The sequence below is a fragment of the Salvelinus alpinus genome, chromosome 3, assembly GCF_045679555.1.
Source record: "Salvelinus alpinus chromosome 3, SLU_Salpinus.1, whole genome shotgun sequence".
NCBI classification, from domain to species: domain Eukaryota; kingdom Metazoa; phylum Chordata; class Actinopteri; order Salmoniformes; family Salmonidae; genus Salvelinus; species Salvelinus alpinus.
In genome coordinates, this window is record NC_092088.1 from 49,711,206 (window position 1) to 49,735,024 (window position 23,819).

The 23,819-nt window shown below is 41.6% G+C and overlaps 1 protein-coding gene across 2 annotated transcripts in view; it reads left to right on the plus strand.

Moving 5' to 3' along the window:
• The first annotated feature begins 380 nt into the window (after positions 1 to 380).
• Positions 381 to 23,819, plus strand: part of LOC139570882 (protocadherin-15-like) — a 276,263-nt gene continuing 252,824 nt past the window's right edge. For both annotated transcript variants that reach the window (XM_071393180.1, XM_071393179.1), the window contains exon 1: positions 381 to 582. The gene's annotated coding sequence lies outside the window, so the exon portion shown is untranslated. The remainder of the gene's footprint in view (positions 583 to 23,819) is intronic.

Genomic DNA, 23,819 nt, shown 5'->3' on the forward strand with positions numbered 1-23,819 from the left:
TCTTTCGGGTTTGAGTAATGACTACAAAATCACTTTAAGTAACTGTACTCTTATATTAAGTTTAACAGGTTTCCTCAAAAGTTTTGAGTAATGACACCACATTGGACTTTACAGTGTGCTGGGGCAAATGCCAGCTATCCACGCGTTTTCCAGCGGCCCTACCTGTATGTCTTTACTGTCCCTCCCTAACAATCTGTGTAGTAGGAGTTGGTCAGTGCTGCTCTCAAGACGACAGGGGGGAAATACAGATTTACCCGGCTTCACCTTTACTGCCCCGCGTAATACGATTTGCTCTGGCTAAAACAGAGAGAAAGAGAGCCTCTGTTTTAATTTTAACAAGTAAGTTCGGTGTATGCATGTGCCGTGTGCAGCAGTGTCTCAATGTTTGATCATCACGCTTGGCAACAGAAAGATACTAGACACTAACTCGTACAAGTAGTTACCACTAAATCTCCCCATTTCAAGTGTAGGCGAGAGACAGGGGCAGGCGAGGGCTGCTGTGCTTGTTTGAGAATGCGTTCTAGTGTCAGTCGCCGTCTATGACAGCCTGAATAGGATTTGTGTGCTTTTGGAGCCAACATGGTAAGACATTATTTCATGTTTGATGTGAGCGTTGTAATATTTGGTTCATGTCAGGGAATAATGTGAAAACGGTAGTTAATGTGTTAGTTATTTGAATGTTCGTACTCTACAGCCTTTGTAATGTATTGCTGTGTCGTGTGTGAATCTATGCGCTAGGCATTTCCTTTCAAATAACACTACTATGCAGTGTAATCATTGCAGTATTGGGGATGCCAGTAATAAATAATTATAATGTGATAATAATTTGGACTATATTTCATCCACTGACAATGCGTCATCATAGAGCAGCCTAAAGTAGACCGTTCCGTTAATCTTTTGAAAGTTACGTTTTAAAGCACACTGATTGCATGAGCATTCACATTGGATTATGCAAGAGTGATATCCTATTCGTGTCAGTGCTTTACTGTAAACTGCAGCTGCAGGAAAAACAAAGTTTACTTCCAGCACTTCATGTCTTCCTGAGTGAAATGGTCTGTGTTTTTGTTTTATGCACGGGGAGAAGAATCCTAAAATTTCTCCACCGAGTCACCACACTATAGCGTCTTCACGTGCATGGGTCAGGTCTCCCACGCGTTGACGCACATACAGGACACACTAAATACACATGTGTGCCAAATAAGGGTTATTTGGCTTGTAACCATAGCGGATCCTTTTTTGGTTCTATGTGGAACCTGTATCGCAGTAGCGATGCGTGGGTAAAATAACTTGGGAAGCCAAGCCAGAAAAAAATCCATATTATAACCTATGTGTTGTGATAATTGCGTTGTTTGCTCTATAACCTGTTAGTTCTATGCCTTGCGACCATGACATGTAGTTCTAAGGTCAAGACAATAACAAGACACAGTGGGAGAATATTATTTCAACCACACCTTTGTTTCATCACAAAACCTGAGATCAACCTCTGTCTGGTGAAGTCCTCAATGTAACAAACAATTACATGACCTACAGCATGGTCAAGCAAGTTAATGTTTCTGACATTTTTGGACTACTTAACAACTAGTCTTATTGATTTAGAACAATGGAGAGTTACCGCAAGTTGCAAATAAAACAGGAGCTGCCTATACTATTCCAGCACCTTTTCAACTTCAACATTTCTACATCATCAAATCACCTATGATTAGTCTAATACAGTGACAACTAAAAGATACCAAAAAACGATTTAGTTCAAGCAACAACTTATGCTAAATATGATGTGGCTTTCCATGGTTCTGATTTCTCTGTGTGTATGTGTGTGTATGCATGCATGCATTAGTACATGTGGAAAAAAACATGTTGATTTACACAACTGCCATCCTGCTCTCTTTCATGTAGGCAAAACGTCTATGACTGTCATACAGTACAGACTTTTATTTGTTGTCCTAGGCAATTTTAGCTAGCTAGCTAGCTAGCCACCTGACAGTTGTTCCTGTCAATAACATGATGCTCTCGATGTGATGTGATTGGAGTGAAGCCAAATCCAAACTGGATTCCCTTGACACTTTGTTTTGGTGCGCCAGGACCATTTACAGTTGAGCTCACTCAGTTTAGCTCAACACTGATTGGCTATTATTTTGTACTTTTTTATCAAGGGATGCCAAATGCTCTATGGCTTCCCTTGCATTCAATGCTATGGACGGCAACAATGTCATACTCTTTTTGACCAGACAGCATCATATAGATTGCCAAGACATACAAGGACAGAGGGCGCGCTGTTTCGCTCACTTGGATGCTTTCTCCGGTGAGATACATTCAGCCTCTTGCGAATTGAAGGAAAACTAAGAAACAGAGACGAAAGAAACACATTTTTCATTATCTTCTTCTTGATACATTTTTTTGGGGAAGCCTGGCTTCCCTTGGCATCCATGAATACACACCACTGCTGTATGGTGCTATAAATCAGGGTTTCCCAAACTCTAAACAGTTTCCTAAGGTTCTATAAAGAACCATAAAAAAGGTTATATATAGCAACAAAAAAGGGTTCCGCTATGATATATTTTTACCAGATTTGGAAAATAACATGTACTTGGTTTTTCCTGAATTAAGTACCAATTTCAGTTAAACAAAGGCTTTCTGCAGGGCAATAAAGGCAGATTTTTTTTTTTACAGATTAACAATATTTGTTTATATAAATACTAAAAAGAACCAGACCAAGAATCGGTCTCTGTGGGACACCCTTTGTTATGCCCAGAAAACCTGATGTTATGGTTCTTTGGGATGGTTATAGTTTTGCCCTAGTACAGTGGCCTGAAACTCATAGTTTACAGGCCACATCAGGCCTGCAAGTCACATTATGCTGTCTTGCAAAGTGGTGGGTAATTCCTATTAGAATTTTTTCCCCAACAGTCTTGAAAGAGTTCCCACATATGCTGAGCACTTGTTGGCTGCTTTTCCTTCACTCTGCGGTCCAAATCATCCCAAACCATCTCAATTTGGTTGAGGTTGGGGGATTATGGAGGCCAGGTCATCTGATGCAGCACTCCATCACACTCCTTCTTGGTAAAATAGCCCATACACAGCCTGGAGGTGTGTTGGGTCATTGTCCTGTTGAAAAACAAATGATTGTCCTACTACGTCCAAACCAGATTGGATGGTGTATTGCTGCAGAATGCTGTGGTATCCATGCTGGTTAAGTGTGCCGTGAATTCTAAATAAATCACAGACAGTGTCACCAGCAAAGCACCCCCACGCCATAACACCTTTTCAATGCTTTACGGTGGGAAATACACATGCGGAGATCATCCGTTCACCCACACTGCATCTCACAAAGACACAGCGATTGGAACCAAAAATCTACAATTTGGACTCCAGACCAAAGGACAGATTTCCACCGGTCTAATGTCCATTGCTTGTGTTTCTTGAACCAAGCAAGTCTCTTCTTATTGGTGTCCTTTAGTAGTGGTTTCTTTGCAGCAATTCGACCATGAAGGCCTAATTCACACAGTTATTACATACAGTGGGGCAAAAAAGTATTTAGTCAGCCACCAATTGTGCAAGTTCTCCCACTTAAAAAGATGAGAGAGGCCTGTAATTTCCATCATAGGTACACTTCAACTATGACAGACAAAATGAGAAAAGAAAAACCAGAAAATCACTTTGTAGGATTTGTAATGAATTTATTTGCAAATTATGGTGGAAAATAAGTAGTGAAGGGCTGTTTGTTTAGTTAAACATACATGTGTTATACATTGGTTTAAAGATTAACTTCTTTAAAGATTAACTTCTTGACAATAGCTTCGTCAATAGAAAAGGATAAACAAGAAAGGCACACTGTCCTTAAATTTTTCAGAGTAAATGCCTGAAACAATGCCTAAAGACTGGCCACATGTAGTGGAAGCCTTAGGGATCGTGAACTGCGTTATAAGTCTTTGCTTTCAATGGAAAAACAGCCATTTCAAAATAATAGCACTTCCTGGATGGATTTTCCTCAGGTTTTCGCCTGCCATATCAGTTCCGTTATACTCACAGACATTATTTTAACAGTTTTGGAAACTTTAGAGTGTTTTCTATCCAAATCTACCAATTATATGCATATCCTAGCTTCTAGGCCTGAGTAGCAGGCAGTTTACTTTGGGCACGCTTTTCATCCAAAATTTTGAATGCTGTCCCCTATCCCCAAAAAGTTTTTAACTTCTGGTGTAGACCCTCCGAACCTCAGCACTCCATCAGTGACATGAATAAGTATATTTTCATATTCTCAGAACCAAACAAAGGGAAGGGCCTTTTTGCACATCAGATGTACAGCCTTGTCAAAGCCTTCAAGGGAAAATTACTCCTCGTGACCCACCAACTAGAAGCCAACAATCTCACCCACCTTCAGACACTACTAGTCTGTTTCCTATGAGATGACCAGCGGGAGAAGTATACATCGCTGCTGCGTGCTTTGAACAGTGAGTTTTGTCGTCGTTTTGAGGATTTCAAAGTGTTGGAAAATGACATGCTGTTGGTTTCTTCTCCTTTCACCTTCAATGTGAATAACGCTCCCACTGACCTGCAACTTGAGCTTATCGATCTTTAGTCTGATGCAGTGATTGGAGAACTATTCAAAACAATGTCACTAACGAGGTTCTATGCATCTCTCGATGAACAAAACTTTCCAAAGATTAGAAGTCATGCTCAGATGTTTGTACTGTTTGGGTCAACCTATGTACTGTATGTGAACAGACATTTTCATTCATGACATGCACAAGTCCTGCGCATAGGGACATCAGCAACTATACCTGACTTCACTGCTCTAGTCAATGCCCATCAGAGAGTTCACTCCACACACTGATTGAGTAGTTCAAATGTAATGTTGAGCTCTCTCTCTTTCTTCTGTTTTTGTGCATACCCGTTAGTTCTGTCCGTGGTGCTGAATGCAGAGTGTACAGTACTTTTCCCTCCGTGTAGTTCATTGCATGTTTAAAAATGAAAATACCTACCAAAAGGAGAACATGGATGTGGTTTATTTTTGTGCTTGTTAAACAAGTAAAATAAGTAGCAAATCTGGATGTGATTTACAGTAGATACATCTGTCAACACAGTCATACACATGATGTATAATCCTGTAATATGATTCTGGCCCACGATGGGAAAAATGTATTCTAATGTGGCCTTCCATGGAAAATAATTGCACAGGCCTGGTCTAAGCCCTGTCTAAACTGAGGGTGGGGGTGGAATTGTTTTAAAAAGGCCCAGCATCATCCGGGTAGGCCGTCATTGTAAATAAGAATTTGTTCTTAACACTCCTGCTGTGTTCCGGTCGAATTGGACCGATTTACAAGTTTTCTCTCTGTAAAATGTCATTAATTTCATCTGATTGTCACAAGGTTCCATGATTTTGTCCACACAGGGCATCTGAAAACACAAAATACATTTAGATGATTTTCATTACATTTTGGGTGTTTTCTTTAACTTTTGTACACCTGTGGTGTTTCCAGTCAAAAATGATTGTTCTTTATCTTAATATTTTTTTTTATTGGCCAGTCTGAGATATGTCTTTTTTTTCCCACTCTGCCTAGAAGGCCAGCATGAAACTGGTGTTTTGCTGATACTATTTAATGAAGCTGCCAGTTGAGGACTTGTCCTCTGGCTCAGTTGTGCACCGGGGCCTCCCACTCCTTTTTTCTATTCTGGTTAGAGACAGTTTGCACTGTTCTGTGAAGGGAGTAGTACACAGCGCAGTACAAGACCTTCAGTTTCTTGACAATTTCCTGCATGGATTAGCCTTCATTTCTCAGAATAAGAATAGACTGAGGAGTTTCAGAAGAAAGGTCTTTGTTTCTGGCCATTTTGAGCCTGCAATCGAATCCACAAATGCTGAAGCTCTGAAGGCCAGTTTTATTGCTTCTTTAATCAGAACAATAGTTTTCAGCTGTGCTAACAATAGCAAAAGGGTTTTCTAATGATCAATTAGCCTTTTAAAATTATCAACTTGGATTAGCTAACACAAATTAGTAATTTACAACATTAACAATGTCTACATTGTATTTCTGATCAATTTGATGTTATTTTAATGGACATAAAATGAGCTTTTCTTTCAAAAACAAGGTTTCTAAGTGAGCCCAAACTTTTGAACGGTAGTGTATATAGTATGTATAAGCTGGAAGTGGAAGCCTGTGATGTTGTTCATTAGTTTACTCCAATTAAGGGAGGGGTGGTTGGGTTTGCAGGAAATAATAAAGGAAAATGTATTTTAAAAATGTGTGTGTGTGTGTGTATGAACTCAGCAAAAATGAAACGTCCTCTCACTGTCAACTATGTTTATTTTCAGCAAACTTAACATGTGTAATTATTTGTATGAACATAAAAAGATTCAACAACTGAGACAAAACTGAACATGTTCCACAGACATGTGACTAACAGAAATTGAATAATGTGTCCCTGAACAAAGGGGGGAGGTCAAAATTAAAAGTAACAATCGGTGACTGGTGTGGCCACCAGCTGCATTAACCTGTCTAGGACTGGACCCCGTTCCGCTAGCGGAACCCCTCGCCAACAGCCAATGAAATTGCAGGGCGCCAAATACAAATCAACAGAAATCTCATAAATCACATTTCTCAAACATACAAGTATTAGGCTCCATTTTAAAGATATAATTCTCGTTAATCCAGCCACAGTGTCTGTTTAAAAAAATGATTTACAGCGAAAGCCCCACAAACGATTATGTTAGGTCATCACGAAGTCACAGAAAAACCCAGCCATTTTTCCAGCCAAAGAGAGGAGTCACAAAAAGCACAAATAGAGATAAAATGAATCACTAACCTTTGATGTTCTTCATCAGATGACACTCATAGGACTTCATGTTACACAATACATGTATGTTTTGTTCGGTAAAGTTCATATTTATATCCAAAAATCTCATTTTACATTGGCATGTTACGTTCAGTAGTTCCAAAACATGCAGTGATTTTGCATAGAGCCACATGAATTTACAGAAATACTCATTATAAATGTTGATGACAATACATGTGTTATACATGGAAATATTGATAAACTTCTCCTTAATGCCACCGTTGTGTCAGATTTCAAAAAACAATTACGGAAAAAGCATAATCTGAGTACGGTGCTCAGAGCCCAAAACAGCCAAAAGAAATATCTGCCATGTTGCGCCGTCAACATTAGTCAGAAATAGTATTATAAATATTCACTTACCTTTGATGATCTTCATCAGAATGCACTCCCAGGAATCCCAATTTGACAATAAATGTTTGATTTGTTCCATAAAGTCCATCAATTATGTCCAAATAGCTTCTTTTGCATGGGCGTTTGGTAAACAAATCCAAACGCTCGTTCAGTTCCAGTCAGATGAAAAGTTCAAAAAGTTATATTATAGGTCGTAGAAACTTGTCAAACTAAGTATAAAATCAATCTTTAGGATGTTTTTATCATAAATGTTCATTAACTTCTACTTGGTACTCATCCCGGATCCGGGAGCACCCCCATCAGTAAAAAAGCTGACTAGCATAGCCTAGCATAGCGCCACAAGTAAATACTAGCATCTAAATATCATGAAATCACAAGTCCAAGACACCAGATGAAAGATACACATCTTGTGAATCCAGCCATCATTTCTGATTTTTAAAATGTTTTACAGGGAAGACACAATATGTATTTCTATTAGCTAACCACGATAGCAAAAGACTCAACTTTTTTTTCTCCACCATTTTCTTACTGCATAGGTAGCTATCACAACTTCGACCAAATAAAGATATAAATAGTCACTAACCAAGAAACAACTTCATCAGATGACAGTCTGATAACATATTTATTGTATAGCATATGTTTTGTTCGAAAAATGTGCATATTTCAGGTATAAATCATAGTTTGACATTGCAGCCACCATCACAAAATCTCACCAAAGCGGCTAGAATAACTACAGAGACCAACGTGAATTACCTAAATACTCATCATAAAACATTTATGAAAAATACACAGCGTACAGCAAATGAAAGACGAACATCTTGTGAATCCAGCCAATATTTCAGATTCTTTAAGTGTTTTACAGCGAAAACACAATATAGCATTATATTAGCTTACTACAATAGCCAACCACACCGCAGCATTGATTCATGCACGTTAGCGATTGCGAATAAACCAGCAAAAGATATTAATTTTTTCACTAACCTTCTCAAAACTTCATCAGATGACAGTCCTATAACATCATATTATACAATACATATATTGTTTGTTCGAAAATGTGCATATTTAGCGGCACAAATCGTGGTTATACAATGAGAATAGTGGCCAAAATGCAAACAAAATGTCGGGAGACATCTTGGGAGAGGCACCTAATCTAATCAATAACTAATCATAAACTTGACTAAAAAATACAGGTTGGACAGCAAATGAAAGATACATTAGTTCTTAATGCAACCGCTGTGTTAGATTTTTTAAATTAGCGTTACTATGACATACAGTGTGCGTTAAAGCGAGACCGCACCGAAAATAATGGCGGAATAATAATTTCACTTTTTCGACAGAAATTACGAATTAACATCATAAATAGTTCTTACTTTTTGATGAGCTTCCATCAGAATCTTGGGCAAGTGGTCCTTTGTCCAGAATCATCGTTGCTCGGTTGTAGATTGCCGTCTTCAACTTAGGAATTAGCAGCAAACATTAGCCATGTGGCGAAGACGTGTCCAACTCACTATAACGCAGCACAAATGAAATACCGAAAATCGCAATATACTGATATAAACTGATATAACTCGGTTTAAAATAACGACATTATGATGTCTTTAACACCTATATCGAATAAAATCAGAGCCGGATATATCTAAGGCCTATAACGAGAGCTTTTCAGCATGCCATCGTGAGTTCCTCCTTTGCGCCATGACGAACGTCGAAAAGAGGGGACCCCAGGTTCCATGAGTATTTATATGGCCTCAGATCTGCCTAGCAACACCATTCCAATTCTCACTGCTTGCTGACATCTAGGGGAAGGCGCATGCAGTGCATGTCGCCCCATAGAATACATGATAATTTATAAACCGACCCTGGAACAGAGACCTCGATTTGAGATTTTTCAGTTCCTGACAAGAAGTGTGCTGCAGAATGAGTTCTGTTTCACTCAGATAAATAATTCAAACGGTTTTAGAAACTAGAGAGTGTTTTCTATCCAATAGTAATAATAATATGCATATTGTACGAGCAAGAATTGAGTACGAGGCAGTTTAATTTGGGAACGAATTTTTACAAAGTCGAAATTGGTCCCCCATATTGACAAAAGGTTATTAATGTTCCAACCGGAGAATTCGGAATTCCATTCCAGAAAAGCAATGGAACGAGAGCTACCTCTCATGTGAAATGCGCGTGACTGAGAACGAGGCTGCTGCCAGACCCCTTAGTCAAACAGCTCTCATCTGGCCCCCCTTCACAGTAGAAGCCTGAAACAACGTTCTAAAGACGGTTGACATCTAGTGGAAGCCTTAGGAAGTACAATATGACCCCATTTCCACTGTATTTGATAGGCCAAGTGTTGAAAAACTACCATCCTCAGATTTCCCACTTCCTGTTTGGATTCTTTCTCAGGTTTTTGCCTGCCATATGAGTTCTGTTATACTCACAGACATCAGTCAAACAGTTTTAGAAACTTCAGAGTGTTTTCTATCCAATACTATTAATAATTCACATATATTAGCATCTGGGACTGAGTAGGAGGCAGTTTACTCTTGGCACGCTATTCATCCAAAAGTGAAAATGCTGCCCCCTATCCCAAAGAAGTTAAGTACTGCAGTGCATCTCCTCCTCATGGACTGCACTAGATTTGCCAGTTCTGTGAGATGTTACCCCACTCTTCCACCAAGGCACCTGCAAGTTCCCGGACATTTCTGGGGGAAATGGCCCTAATCCTCACCCTCCGATCCAACAGGTCCCAGACGTGCTCAATGGGATTGAGATCTGGGCTCTTCGCTGGCCATGGCAGAACCCTGACATTCCTGTCCTGCAGGAAGTCACGCACAGAACGCGCTGGTGGCATTGTCATGCTGGAGGGTCATGTCAGGATGAGCCTGCAGGAAGGGTACCACATGAGGGAGGAGCATGTCTTCCCTGTAACGCACAGCGTTGAAAATGCCTGCAATGACTACAAGCTCAGTCCGATGATGCTGTGACACACTGCCCCAGACCATGACGGACCCTCCACCTCCAAATCGATCCCACTCTAGAGTACAGGCCTCGGTGTAACGCTCATTCCTTCGACGATAAATGCGAATCCAACCATCACCCCTGGTGAGACAAAACCGTGACTCGTCAGTGAAGAGCACTTTTTGCCAGTCCTGTCTGGTCTAGCGACGGTGGGTTTGTGCCCATAGGCGACGTTGTTGCCGGTGAAGTCTGGTGAGGACCTGCCTTACAATAGACCTACAAGCCCGCAGTCCAGCCTCTCTCAGCCTATTGCGGACAGTCTGAGCACTGATGGAGGGATTGTCCATTCCTGGTGTAACTCGGGCAGTTGTTGTTACCATCCTGTACCTGTCCCGCAGGTGTGATGTTCGCATGTACCAATCCTGTGCAGGTGTTGTTACATGTGGTCTGCCACTGCGAGGACAATCAGCTTTCCGTCCTGTCTCCCTGTAGCGCTGTCTTAGGCGTCTCACAGTATGGATATTGCAATTTATTGCCCTGGCCACATCTGCAGTCCTCATGCCTCCTTGCAGCATCCCTAAGACACGTTCACGCAGATGAGCATGGACCCTGGGCATCTTTCTTTTGGTGTTTTTTAGAGTCAGTAGAGAGGCCTCTTTAGTGTCCTAAGTTTTCATAAGTGTGACCTTAATTGCCTACCGTCTGTAAGCTGTTAGTGTCTTAATGACCATTCCACAGGTGCATGTTCATTAATTGTTTATGGTTCATTGAACAAGCATGGTAAACAGTGTTTAAACCCTTTACAATGAAGATCTGTGAAGTTATTTGGATTTTTACGAATTATCTTTGAAAGACAGGGTCATGAAAAAGGGACATTTCTTTTTTTGCTGAGTTTATATATAACTTATAACATTTCTCACAGCTCTGGTATATAAAGATTTTTTGAGGCCTTGCTCACAATTAATTCTGTTGCAGCACAATGACCAAACGATATACTGTATGTGAGACTCTTGATCATATCTTTGATCATGACACTGGTGAGGAGGAGAGAGTCCTTTTTAAAATTTGACAAGAAGTTGTCTGTGATAAATAGCACAATATGTTCCATCTGAGTATTTGTCATAGTCAAAATAATCCATACATTATGATTTTTTTACTCAAAAACTAGTTTTATGAGCTCAGGTCAATGAGGCCTTACAGGCCATAAATAGCAAATAGAAGTTCAAAACTTGTAATTGTAACAGCAGCCTTCCTCCTCTTCAAGAGAAGAGAGGGTGTAACAGGGATCGGACCAACACGCAGCGTAGCCAGTGCTCAACATGTTTAATAAAACGATAAACAGTGAACACTTACAACGAATACAAAATAACGAATATGGCAAACCGATACAGCCCTATCTGGTGCAGAGAAAACACAAAGACAGGAAACAACCACCCACAAACCCCAACACAAAACAAGCCACCTATATATGATTCCCATTCAGAGACAGGTGCTTTGTGTTGTCTCTGATTGGGAATCATATATACAGTGGGGAGAACAAGTATTTGATACACTGCCGATTTTGAAGGTTTTCCTACTTACAAAGCATGTAGAGGTCTGTAATTTTTATCATAGGTACACTTCAACTGTGAGAGACGGAATCTAAAACAAAAATCCAGAAAATCACATTGTATGATTTTTAAGTAATTAATTTGCATTTTATTGCATGACATAAGTATTTGATACATCAGAAAAGCAGAACTTAATATTTGGTACAGAAACCTTTGTTTGCAATTACAAAGATCATACGTTTCCTGTAGTTATTGACCAGGTTTGCACACACTGCAGCAGGGATTTTGGCCCACTCCTCCATACATACCTTCTCCAGATCCTTCAGGTTTCGGGGCTGTCGCTGGGCAATACGGACGTTCAGCTCCCTCCAAAGATTTTCTATTGGGTTCAGGTCTGGAGACTGGCTAGGCCACTCCAGGACCTTGAGATGCTTCTTACGGAGCCACTCCTTAGTTGCCCTGGCTGTGTGTTTCGGGTCGTTGTCATGCTGGAAGATCCAGCCACGACCCATCTTCAATGCTCTTACTGAGGGAAGGAGGTTTTTGGCCAAGATCTCGCGATACATGGCCCCATCCATCCTCCCCTCAATACGGTGCAGTCGTCCTGTCCCCTTTGCAGAAAAGCATCCCCAAATAATTATGTTTCCACCTCCATGCTTCACGGTTGGGAGGGTGTTGTTGGGGTTGTACTCAACCTTCTTCTTCCTCCAAACACGGCGAGTGGAGTTTAGACCAAAAAGCTCTATTTTTGTCTCATCAGACCACATGACCTTCTCCCATTCCTCCTCTGGATCATCCAGATGGTCATTGGCAAACTTCAGACGGGCCTGGACATGCGCTGGCTTGAGCAGGGGGACCTTGCGTGCGCTGCAGGATTTCAATCCATGACGGCGTAGTGTGTTACTAATGGTTTTCTTTGAGACTGTGGTCCCAGCTCTCTTCAGGTCATTGACCAGGTCCTGCCGTGTAGTTCTGGGCTGATCCCTCACCTTCCTTATGATCATTGATGCCCCACGAGGTGAGATCTTGCATGGAGCCCCAGACCGAGGGTGATTGACCGTCATCTTGAACTTCTTCCATTTTCTAATAATTGCGCCAACAGTTGTTGCCTTCTCACCAAGCTGCTTGCCTATTGTCCTGTAGCCCATCCCAGCCTTGTGCAGGTCTACAATTTTATCCCTGATGTCCTTACACAGCTCTCTGGTCTTGGCCATTGTGGAGAGATTGGAGTCTGTTTGATTGAGTGTGTGTACAGGTGTCTTTTATACAGGTAACAAGTTCAAACAGGTGCAGTTAATACAGGTAATGAGTGGAGAACAGGAGGGCTTCTAAAAGAAAAACTAACAGGTCTGTGAGAGCCGGAATTCTTACTGGTTGGTAGGTGATCAAATACTTATGTCACGCAATAAAATGCAAAGTAATTACTTAAAAATCATACAATGTGATTTTCTGGATTTTTGTTTTAGATTCCGTCTCTCACAGTTGAAGTGTACCTATGATAAAAATTACAGACCTCTACATGCTTTGTAAGTAGGAAAACCTTCAAAATCGGCAGTGTATCAAATACTTGTTCTCCCCACTGTAGGTGGCTTGTTTTGTGTTGGGGTTTGTGGGTGGATACGCATCTAGAGCCGTCCGTCAGTCAGGAGCCGCCAGCCAGTCAGGAGCCGCCAGCCAGTCAGGAGCCGCCAGAGCCGCCAGCCAGTCAGGAGCTGCCAGAGCCGCCAGCCAGTCAGGAGCTGCCAGAGCCGCCAGCCAGTCAGGAGCTGTCAGAGCCGCCAGCCAGTCATGAGCTGCATGAGCTGCCCTCCAGTCATGAGCTGCCCTCCAGCTGCCTGCCTGCCCAGCGCCGTCTGAGCTGCCTGCCTGCCCAGCGCCTTCTGAGCCGCCTGCCTGCCCAGCGCCATCTGAGCCATCCGTCTGCCCAGCGCTGTCTGAGCCGTCCGTCTGCCCAGCGCCGTCGGAGCCGCCCGTCTGTCCAGAGCCGTCGGAGCCGCCCGTCTGTCCCGAGCCATTAGAGCCGTCCGTCAGTCAGGAGCCGCTAGAGCCGTCCGTCAGTCAGGAGCCACCAGAGCCGCCAGCCAGTCAGGAGCCGCCAGAGCCGCCAGCCAGTCAGGAGCCGCCAGAGCCGCCAGCCAGTCAGGAGCTGCCTTCCAGTCATGAGCTGCCTTCCAGTCATGAGCTGCCTTCCAGTCATGAGCTGCCCTCCAGTCATGAGCTGCCCTCCAGTCATGAGCTGCCCTCCAGTCATGAGCTGCCCTCCAGTCATGGGCTGCCCTCCAGTCATGAGCTGCCCTCCAGTCATGAGCTGCCCTCCAGTCCGGAGCTGCCATTCAGTCCGGAGCTGCCATTCAGTCCGGAGCTGCCATTCAGTCCGGAGCTGCCATTCAGTCCGGAGCTGCCATTCAGTCCGGAGCTGCCATTCAGTCCGGAGCTGCCATTCGTCCTGAGCTACCTCTCTGTCCTGAGCTACCTCTCTGTTCTGAGCTACCTCTCTGTCCTGAGCTACCTCTCTGTCCTAAGCTACCTCTCGGTTCGGAGCTGTCTCCTCAGTCTGATGGTGCCCTTTGTGAGGGTTCCTAGGCCAAGGTCGGCGGCGAGGGTCGCCACTCAAAGGACGCTAAGGAGGGGGACAAAGACAATGGTGGAGTGGTGTCCTCGTCCAGCGCCCGGAGCCGCCACCGCGGACAGATGCCCACCCAGACCCTCCCCTAGAGTTTTAGGGTGTGCGTTCGGAGTCCGCACCTCAGGAGGGGGGTACTGTCAAGTTCTGACCATAGTTCTTGTGTGTTTTGCTTGTTTTAGTGTTGGTCAGGACGTGAGCTGGGTGGGCATTCTATGTTGTGTGTCTAGTTTGTCTGTTTCTATGTTTGGCCTAATATGGTTCTCAATCAGAGGCAGGTGCTTTGTGTTGTCTCTGATTGGGAATCATATATAGGTGGTTTGTTTTGTGTTGGGGTTTGTGGGTGGTTGTTTCCTGTCTCTGTGTTTTCTCTGCACCAGCTAGGACTGTATCGGTTTGCCACATTTTGTTATTTTGTAATTGTTAAGTGTTCACTGTTTATCATTATTAAATATGTTGAGCACCAACTACGCTGCGTCTTGGTCCGATCCCTGTTACAACGTAAGTTCTTGTGAACATTACTGTAACGGCAGCCTTCCCTCTCTTCACGAGAAGAGAGGGAAGGCTGCCGTTACAGTAATGTTCACAAGAACTTACGTTGATAAAAAGATCTAACACAACTTTAGGTGATAATATATGTATTATTTTGGATTTATAATCAGCTATAATGTGGCGGTCATTTTGGACAGGGAACACAGAATTAATTAACATGAAACGAACACAACAGGAGGGTTAACTGACTTGCCTAGTTAAATAATGGGTAAATAAAACATAAATATATAAAAGCACTCCACCAAATCAGGCTTTTATGTTAGAGTGGCCAGACAGAAGCCACTCCTCAGTAAAAGGCACATGAGAGCCCGCTTGGATTTTGCCAAAAGGCACTTAAAGGACTCTCAGACCATGAGAAACAAGATTCTCTGGTCTGATGAAACCAAGATTGAACTGAATGCCAAGTGTCATGTCTGGAGAAAACCTGGCACTATCCCTACGGTGAATCATGGTGGTGGCTGCATCATGCTGTGGGGATGTTTTTTAGCAGCAAGGACTGGAAGACTAGTCAGGATCGAGGGAAAGATGAACTGAGCAAAGTACATAGAGATCCATGGTGAAAACTTGCTCCAGAGCGCTCAGGACCTCAGACAGGAACGATTCACATTCCAACAGGACAACAACCCTAAGCACACAGCCAAGACAACGCAGGAGTGGCTTCGGGACAAGTCTCTGAATGTCCTTGAGTGGCCCAGCCAGAGCTCGGACTTGAACCCGATCTAACATCTCTGGAGAGACCTGAAAATAGCTGTGCAGCAAAGCTCCCCATCCAACCTGACAGAGCTTGAGAAGATCTGCAGATAAGAATGGGAGAAACTTCCCAAATACAGGTGTACCAAGCTTGTAGCGTCATACCCACGAAGGCTCGAGGCTGTAATCGCTGCCAAAGGTGCTTCAACAAAGTACTGAGTGAAGTGTCTGAATACTTATTTCAATGTCAAATTTCACTTTTATTTTTGGTACATTTGCAAACATTTCTAACAACCTGTTTTTGTGTTGTCATTATGGGGTATTGTGTGTTGACTGATGAGAAAAAAACTACAATTTAATCAATTTTTAGAATAAGGCTGTAATGTAACAAAAATACTATTCCGAATGCACTGTTTATTATGATGCATGATTTACTTTGCTTCAAAGTAGCCTACAGCCAAAATCCCACCATGGAAACGTGGAGGCAATTATTTTATAAAGACTTCCTCATATGTGCTCTCCTGTTCTTTTTGTTTTCAAATCAACTTTCATTGTCGAGCAGCCAAAGGTATTATCATAGTCATATTAGCAAATGATGATAGTTGTCCATGAAGGTGTGCATTTTAGAACTCTGTTTTTCCACAAATTGCATTTTGGACCATTTGCGCGTGGGGCTACCACCATATACACATTACTGTGCTGAAATTGTGAAGAAATAATATTTTAAGCTAAGCATTCTTATCTGATCCGTAAACCTTCACCACACTACTTTGATACGCATCTTGTGGAATGGCCACAAAAAAAGTTGGTATACAGTACAGCGCATACCTGCAAATGTCCTCCACTACACCATTGATATCGTTGACCTTAACAAGGGCCCAAGGACCAGTGGAAGCAAAATAGCCCCATAACATCAAAGATCCACTACCATATATTACACTGGTGTGTGTGGCCAAAGAGCTCTATTTTCATGTCATTTGTCACATGTGCCCCTCTCTGGCCTCTAGGTCACCAGGCTGCTCGTTAGGGTGCACACCTGTCACCAGAAATATTGACCGCAACAAAGGAGCTAGATGATTGATGCCAGGTCTTTAGTACATTACATAATAATGTGACAAGCCTTAGAGTAGAAGAGGAGGTTCGACGCATCTTAACATACAGTTTCAATAAGGTAAACCAAAATAGGTTCTAAAGGTCTGATAACTCATCAGAACCAGAGGTTATACATTATCCATTCTAATATAATGAAGTAGTCCTTTTAGATTTATGAATGTACAGTAGAAATTAGCATAGAGAAGGATGGGTATATAAAAAAAAAAAAAGGAAAACAAGTATGGAAGATGGCCTAATTCTACATAGAGTGAAATGGTGAATTGAATTTCTCTTCATCAAAATCCTATGCTAGCCAAATAGATGTTTTAATTGTCATGGGTGAGTAGTTTGCACTTGTGAGTCATGGCCTCTTCATTATTACCCTGGGCTCACGCGAGGAAGGTGTGTGTGTGCATGTGTGTGTGTGTATGTTTGCATGTGTGATATAACACTAATTAAACAAGGTTGGAACACTCCCATGGTTAACTAATGGTCCCCTCTCGTCTGGCACATCCAGGCAACAGTGCATGAGACATTTCTAAGCGATTACAAATGAGACAAATTACAGTGTCATTAATTGAAGTGTGTTACCTTAAGTGTGGGTTTTTCTTATTTACAAAAAATATATTTCACTAAAGCAGAAAAGGGATACCTAGTTACTTGCAAAACTGAATGCCTTCAACCGAACCCTTCTGAATCAGAGAGGTGCGGGAGACTGCCTTGTTCGGGGTTAATTGCCTTGCTCAAGGACAGAACAACATATTTTTCCACCATACCAGCTCAGGGATTCAACCCAACAACCTTTTGGTTACTGACACAACGATTTTAAGCACTAGGCTACCTGCAATTATATGGAGGTAAAATGCTTACAGTATATACAGTTGAAGTAAGAAGGTTACATACACCTTAGCCAAACACATTGAAACTCAGTTTTTCACAATTCCTGACATTTAATCCTACAAGCTTCCCACAATAAGTTGGGTACATTTTGGCCCATTCCTCCTGACAGAGCTGGTGTAACTGAGTCAGGTTTGTAGGCCTCCTTGCTCGTACACACTTTTTCAGTTCTGCCCACAAATTTTCTATAGGATTGAGGTCAGGGCTTTGTGATGACCACTCCAATACTTTGACTTTGTTGTCCTTAAGCCATTTTGCCACAACTTTGGAAGTTTGCTTAGGGTCATTGTCCATTTGGAAGACCCATTTGCAACCAAGCATTAACTTCCTGACTGATGTCTTGAGATGTTGCTTCAATATATCCACTTACTTTTCCTCCTCATGATGCCATCTATTTTGTGAAGTGCACCAGTCCCTCCTGCAGAAAAGCACCCCCACAATAGGATGCTGTCACCCCCGTGCTTCACGGTTGGGATGGTGTTCTTCGGCCTGCAAGCCTCCCCCATTTTCCTCCAAACATAACGATGGCCATAATGGCCAAACAGTTCTATTTTTGTTTCATCAGACCAGAGGACATTTATCCACAATGTACGATCTTTGTCCCCATGTGCAATTGTAAACTGTAGTCTGGCTTTTTTAGGGTGGTTTTGGAGCAGTGGCTTCTTCCTTGCTGAGCGGACTTTCAGGTTATGTCGATATAGGACTCATTTTACTGTGGATATAGGTATTTTTGTACCTGTTTCCTCCAGCATCTTCACAAGGTCCTTTGCTGTTGTTCTGGGATTGATTTGCACTTTTCGCAACAAAGTACGTTCATCTCTAGGAGACAGAATGTGTCTCCTTCCTGAGCGGTATGACGGCTGTGTGGTCCCATGGTGTTTATACTTGCGTACTATTTTTTGTACAGATGAACGTGGTACCTTCAGGCGTTTGGAAATTGCTCCCAAGGATGAACCAGACTTGTGGAGGTCTACAATTTTTTTCTGAGGTCTTGGCTGATTTCTTTTGATTTTCCCATGATGTCAAGCAAAGATGCGCTGAAATACATCCACAGGTACACCTCCAATTGACTCAAATTATGTCAGTTAGCCTATCAGAAGCTTCTAAAGCCATGACATAATTTTCTGGAATTTTCCAAGCTATTTAAAGGCACAGTCAACTTAGTGTATGTAAACTTCTGACCCACTGGAATACAGTGGGTGATAAGTGAAATAATCTGTCTGTAAACAATTATTGGAGAAATTACTTGTGTCATGCACAAAGTAGATGTCCTAACTGACTTGCCAAAACTATAGTGTGTTAACAAGAAACTTGTGGAGTGGTTGAAAAACTTGTTTTAATGACTCCAACCCAAGTGTATGTGAACTTCCGATTTCAACTGTGCAGGATATGACCTTGTTAGGTCACATATAGTATCTTACTGTTAGAAATACATTCTCCAGGTTTAGAAGGTGATGGCGTTACGTACTTTCCAATGTACACATCAGGAAAGCCATTCCAACAGTAGTTGATAAGACACTCGTGGTCAACGATGCCTGAAAGGATTTCACTCTTTCCAGATGGGGAGACGGAGACGAGACTGCGTTTCAATTTCCTCAAACATTGTTTCCCCTCAGATACGGGTGGGTGAGACGCAGGGCTGTATTAGGATCTAGCCTCCTATGTGTGCATGTCGCATTTATCGGGAGGGCTTGTTCAGGTTGAGCTCCCTTATCAAATCATCCCATAATCAGACGTTCAGGGATATTTGACTGTCTGTTTCTTTTCTGCCACTTTGAGTGGCCTGTAGTAGAAACAGGGGCATGGTACAGGGGCAGAGGCAGCGGCAGCGGCAAGAGATCTGGCGTAATGACTGACAACAGGGGAGGGTTAATATCAGGGCAGGGCTGATTGTGGTTAGATCATGAGGACTTGTAACTGCATGAACTTTTTCCTTGCTATCTCTCTTTCGCTTTCACAGTTTAGATCCAGCTCCTTGTCTTCTCCGGTCATGTTGAGCTTTATGTTTGACTTTTTAAGAGTATAGCTAAATTAATATTTATTCCCATCCTTAACAAATGCCCTGAATATAGGTGTCACGTATACTCCCTCTCCGGCGCTCAAGGTCACCAAGCAACTCATTATTACGCAAACCTGTCACCATCGTTACACGCACCTCATCAGACTCACCTGGACTCCATCAACTGCCTGATTACCTTCCCTATATATGTCACTCCTTTTGGTTCTTTCCCGAGGCGTTATTGTCTCTGTTCCAGTGTTCGTCTGTACACTACCCATGTTTCTTATTTTGTTCTATGTTCAGTTATTATTGTCTCTCCGCACTCAGAAAACATGCTCACTGATGTCAATACCAAAGCAGATAATTGTGACTTGATTGAATTGGAATCATGTGAATTATGATAATGATGGTGAGAGCCCAGTATAGCCGAACCCTTTAATCATAGGCTATTTTTACTTTGTGTCTCTAAAATCACAATGTTTCCATTTATATATTCATGTGACAGGCTTTTTTATTGAAACGACTAAATGTAAGCCTTTTTTCATATTACATTTTATATTTTCATAAAAATCCGGTATGCTATAGCGTATAGATAATATTCTGCCCATATGAACACATTTATTTTAGGCCATATAAAGAACAACTATGCATGACTTAATGAAAAGTAGCAAACAGACACAACATTGTTTCACATTCTTTAAATCTTTAATGGCCCTTCTTTGAACACTGTGTTAACTAACCTCCAGATGAGCTTCAATGCCATACAACTCTCCTTCCGTGGCCTCCAATTGCTCTTAAATACAAGTAAAACTAAATGCATGCTCTTCAACCGATCGCTGCCTGCACCTGCCCGCCCGTCCAACATCACTACTCTGGACGGTTCTGACTTAGGTATTTGTAGTTGTCCACATATTCTAGGTGTCTGGTTAGACTGTAAACTCTCCTTCCAGACTCACATCAAACATCTCCAATCCAAAGTTATATCTAGAATTGGCTTCTTATTTCGAAACAAAGCATCGTTCACTCATGCTGCCAAACATACCCTTGTAAAACTGACCATCCTACCGATCCTCGACTTCGGCGATGTCGTTTACAAAATAGCCGCCAATACCCTAACTCAATAAATTGGATGCAGTCCATCACAGTGCCATCCGTTTTGTCACCAAAGCCCCATATACTACCCACCACTGCGACCTGTATGCTCTCGTTGGCTGGCCCTCGCTTCATACTCGTAGCCAAACCCACTGGCTCCAGGTCATCTACAAGACCCTGCTAGGTAAAGTCCCCCCTTATCTCAGCTTGCTGGTCACCATAGCAGCACCCACCTGTAGCACGCGCTCCAGCAGGTATATCTCTCTGGTCACCCCCAAAACCAATTCTTCCTTTGGCCGCCTCTCCTTCCAGTTCTCTGCTGCCAATGACTGGAACGAACTACAAAAATCTCTGAAACTGGAAACACTTATCTCCCTCACTAGCTTTAAGCACCAGCTGTCAGAGCAGCTCACAGATTACCGCACCTGTACATAGCCCATCTATAATTTAGCCCAAACAACTACCTCTCCCCCTACTGTATTTATTTATTTATTTTGCTCATTTGCACCCCATTTTTTCTCTCTACTTTGCACATTCTTCCACTGCAAATCTACCATTCCAGTGTTTTACTTGCTATATTGTATTTACTTCGCCACCATGGCCTTTTTTTGCCTTTACCTCCCTTATCTCACCTCATTTGCTCACATTGTATATAGACTTATTTTTTTCTACTGTATTATTGACTGTATGTTTGTTTTACTCCATGTGTAACTCTGTGTTGTTGTATGTGTCAAACTGCTTTGCTTTATCTTGGCCAGGTCGCAATTGTAAATGAGAACTTGTTCTCAACTTGCCTACCTGGTTAAATAAAGTTGAAATATATATTTTTTTTTTAAAGTTCAGACATGCTCAATGCTGAGTAAAATATTGTTTTTAGTCCAAAAATGCAAACATAAGCGTTTCTTGGCAGTGACTTTTCTACCAAAACCAAAGTATGGATTGCACTCCTTAGAGCAGTCTAATCTCGGTTAACCCAGAACTAATCCCCCCTCTTCCGCTAATTTCACCACACACACGAAGCAATAAAAGTTTAAGCACTGCCTTCGGCTAATTCTGGTGCATCCAAAAAATCTGCGAGGAAAAGCAAAACACCGGAACTACTGCCCGTTATCCTACACAGTTCATCCCTTCGCAACATGTTCTTTTGTTTACTAGCAGAATCTGTCCGCAAGAATTTAAGAGCAGTCAATAGACTGCTTACGAGATAAGGAAACAAATATCTGAATATATTTTGCTGAACTATCCCATTGTGTTTATGAAAGAGTTATTTAAGGCCCAAACAGGTGCCGCCAAACAAATCTATGTGTTCAAATAGTCTGTGATTAAAACACTGAAGTACTGGAAGCAATTAAAGGTTATACATGTAACATTTCTACCTCAACCACACATGATATTGTCAGTAGTAATGAAGGAATAAAAATCCACTAGAGAAAAACTGGCCAATCTGGCCAACTGTTGTGTGCAGGCTACATCTCCCTGTTTTATGATTCGTTTGCGAGGTTGGCAACATTAGCAGAACATTCACATTACCATTCTTCTTTAAATCCTCGCAACAGTTGTTTCACAACTGTTTTTGTGAGTATAATGTTCAATATGTTTCCTTTAACATCCTGTTTTGTGTGCTTATTATTTTACCATTGATATGTTCTTGGCTATTTTGAGGCCTTAAGGAGCCTCAGGTGCTGCTGGAATGTGACTGTCCATCTTTTTGTGAGAAATTCCACCGGTCAATCAAAACATTTATAAAGTATTTAGCACACACTCTTTAGATGAGCCGACAGAAAAAGACTTAAATAATGATTCATAAATTGTTTATAAGGACCTATTTTAAATATCTTATGAATGGGGGGGTAATGATTAATCAATTATAAATAAACAATTTACTAATCTATGAAATGCTTTATTATGTGGAGTTATTACAAAGTGCTACAGATATGTTGTATTTTCTTTGTAGAAAAAAAGCTTTTCTGGTAGGGGTTTGTTGGTTTAATAACAGCAGATTTTTTGGGCTAAACATGACTAATAAAAAATGTGGTAAATATAAATGCAAGTTTACCATGGCTAAGAGGCATAGTCAAAATGAGGCCAGCACTCGCTTGATTAGTAAATTATAATGACTGAAATGCTAGCAGAATGACTGGTAGTCTATTGTATCTACTAGCATGCTAGCAGTTAACATAGACCTCCAGCAATTGTGCTAATGCTAGTCAGCACCTCCTTCAAACTGCACACAGAGACATAAAAATGATATCCACAAGTTCATCTGACTCTGGGGAAGTAGATAAAGGGCTTCAATGCCAAAATCCTGAAGTATCTATGTGTATGGCACGCTCATGGGGATGGCAATTATACACCTTCCACTGGTATTGTATTGTACTTATGGATTGTAGTGGTCCTGTGTGGCTCAGTTAGTAAGAGCATGGCACTTGCAACAGAGTTGTGGGCTTGATTCCCACTGGGGTCACATACAGAAAGGTTTGGACTCATGGATGTCACTTTGGAATGCATTACAGTTTTAAGGGCTCTACACAGTCAACACAAAAGGGGCTGACGGAGGACCGTGTGTGTCGTGTTCTAAAAATTCAGCCGCACAAATGTACGTAGAGAGCGACGGAAACAGACCTTCGTCGGCTCCAATTGTAGATCGCTTTATAGTACTTAATTGGTCAATGCAATTTTATTAAAGCAGTGTGAAACCCCTTCCATCAAAATGACTCCAGCAATTACATGTTTTATACATGTTTACTGTATAGGCTGGGATGCATTTGTTACATATAGTATATATCTGATCTTGTCAATATCAGACTGTGAAGTAAAATCCAAATATTCATCATAAAATGCATGACTGTATATATCATACTAAATGTTTATACTTTACAAACATACATTTTCATTATGTAGTTCCTAAAAAACTCTTAGCAGCCAACCTGCTTGCACCAATCAAATTTAAAAAATCTAATTTTATGTCACATTTCCCGAATACAACAGGTGTAAACCTTAGTGAAATTCTTACTTACAAGTCCTTAACCAACAATGCAGTTAAGACAAAGTGTTAAAGTATTTACTAAAATAAACTGAAGTTAAAAAAATGAATCTAAAGAAAAATTGAAAAAAAACATGTAATTACTGTAATACTTTGAAATACAAAGTCCTCCCCTCAATGAATGCCATTCATTCATCCATCCATGTTGTCATG